This window comes from Sinocyclocheilus anshuiensis, unplaced genomic scaffold (genome assembly GCF_001515605.1).
Source record: "Sinocyclocheilus anshuiensis isolate Anshui unplaced genomic scaffold, SAMN03320099.WGS_v1.1 scaffold267, whole genome shotgun sequence".
Lineage (NCBI taxonomy): Eukaryota > Metazoa > Chordata > Actinopteri > Cypriniformes > Cyprinidae > Sinocyclocheilus > Sinocyclocheilus anshuiensis.
The window spans coordinates 65,638-67,546 of record NW_015552637.1 but is presented as its reverse complement, the minus strand read 5'-3'; the positions used below and the strand labels follow the sequence as shown (position 1 = coordinate 67,546).

Sequence of the window (1,909 nt, the reverse complement as noted above, 5' to 3'; positions counted from 1 at the left end):
TTTGTATTTGTGTGTATATCTGTGTCTATTATATATATTATATATGTATTATATAATTATCTTATATATATATATATATATATATATATATATATAAATAAAACTTGCTGACCCCACACTTACCTGGTTCCATCGTGATTCATTTATATGTATTATATAAAAGAGGAGCTGAATCCTTGAATAAAAGCAAAGCAGACCTATTTGTGTACGTAACATCGCATTCCTTTAACCAGCTTCTACAGCAATCCATAAACACAGCAGCTAAGCATTAACATTCTGTAGCAGCCATCAATGATATACCAGCCGAAACTGATATGACAGAAAAAGCTTTAACTATACCCCATTCAAATTCTATGTTGACTTTCTCAGCTCACTACAGAGATCATCCGACAGATAAAATAATCACTCTGCGGGGAAAGCGTAGTGAGCTTGTTGCTGTCTCTGAATGAATAGTGTGCCATGAAGTTCCTGTCTCATATTGATTAGCAGGTGAATGACTGAGCCAGTACAAACCTATTATTTCTATTATTTGTATGTCAGTTCTCTTTCCATCACAATCTGCTGAAGTTTTATGAGCTTTGGGAGTGTGTGCGAATGAGACAGCGAAACAAATGGAGAGACTAGTTGTTTTTTTACATTGTACTGTTTAATAAAAGCCAGCAAATAAACAATTAAAAATCAACTTAAATAATGGATATTAAGAGCAGTGCAATACAAGACAATACTGAAACTTTGAAATATTATTTCATTAAACAAAAAAAACTAGTTATGATTTTATGGTTATGCAAATGATAAAAATAACTCAGTTTTCTCTCTCAACTGGTGTTCTATAATGGTAGGCTACCTGCTGCATTCAAATGTCAGTTTATAATACCAGTTTTTGGTAAACACAGACAGCAGGTTACAATATTTAAAGAGAAATATACACCGGTTATGTTTCTATATAACAAATAAATTGCCTTATAAAGAATATTCCTAAAAAGAATGTCACTGTTACACTTTTGTCACAGATTATATATTTGCACCCTAAAAAAATAAATATACACATTTTGACCACAGTGTAAGTAGCAAAAGATCAATATGAGCTGCTATGAGAACTAGCATAAGACTGATTTTTGAGACATGGGACAAAACACAGAAAAAAATGGACTTATAAATAAATAAATAAATAAATCAGATGATCTTCAAATAAATGTACCATTTCGTTTATTGTGCTTGTATATTTTTTCATAACCTTAATATGTTAGCTTGGTCATACAAATTGCGAAGAAACAATATATAACATCCAAACTGAATTACAGGCAAGCAAATCCACAGCCAGTTTTGTCTCTGTACTCAAGAATCAGCGATAAATTATGGAAAATATATTTTAAAGTAGGCATAAAAGCCTACAGCAATATTTAGTCTATTTGGAGTTTGTTCTTTGATTCGACGAGTCCACTTTGAAGAGGTAAGCAGCAATTAATTGCACATTACAGTACAAAGCACTGATTAAAAATAGACACTTTTAATGAACATTCACACACACACACACACACACACACACACACACACACACACACACACACACACACACACACACACACACACTTCCATACATGCATACACCAAAAAAAAACAAACACATAATCTGACAGAAGTATAGACAGAGATAAGAAGAAAGGGAGTGAGCACAGGTGGACCTCTACGTACAGACTCTATTTTGCTGGGAAGTTGAGGAGAGATCACAGCAGAGTTGAAACAGAGATCTCTGAAACAATAACAGAAAAAGGTCAAAGGTCACAAAGCATGTCAACATTAAGGACACAATTCTGATATCTGACCCGAGTACAAAAAGATACAAGATGATTTGTTGTATTTTCATTATATATATATATATATATATATATATATAAATTGGTGGATGTAC

General features: G+C 32.5%; 1 protein-coding gene across 2 annotated transcripts in view; it reads right to left on the bottom strand.

The window, feature by feature from the left end:
• The window catches only part of LOC107666864 (syntaxin-12-like), a 101,565-nt gene that overhangs the window by 51,527 nt on the left and 48,129 nt on the right, over positions 1-1,909 (bottom strand). Inside the window, exon 4 of one of the 2 annotated variants that reach the window (XR_001631731.1) lies at positions 1,573-1,750. The exons of the other annotated variant lie outside the window; for it this stretch is intronic. The gene's annotated coding sequence lies outside the window, so the exon portion shown is untranslated. Of the gene's footprint in view, positions 1-1,572; positions 1,751-1,909 lie in introns of those variants that run through there. 2 annotated transcript variants of the gene reach the window in all.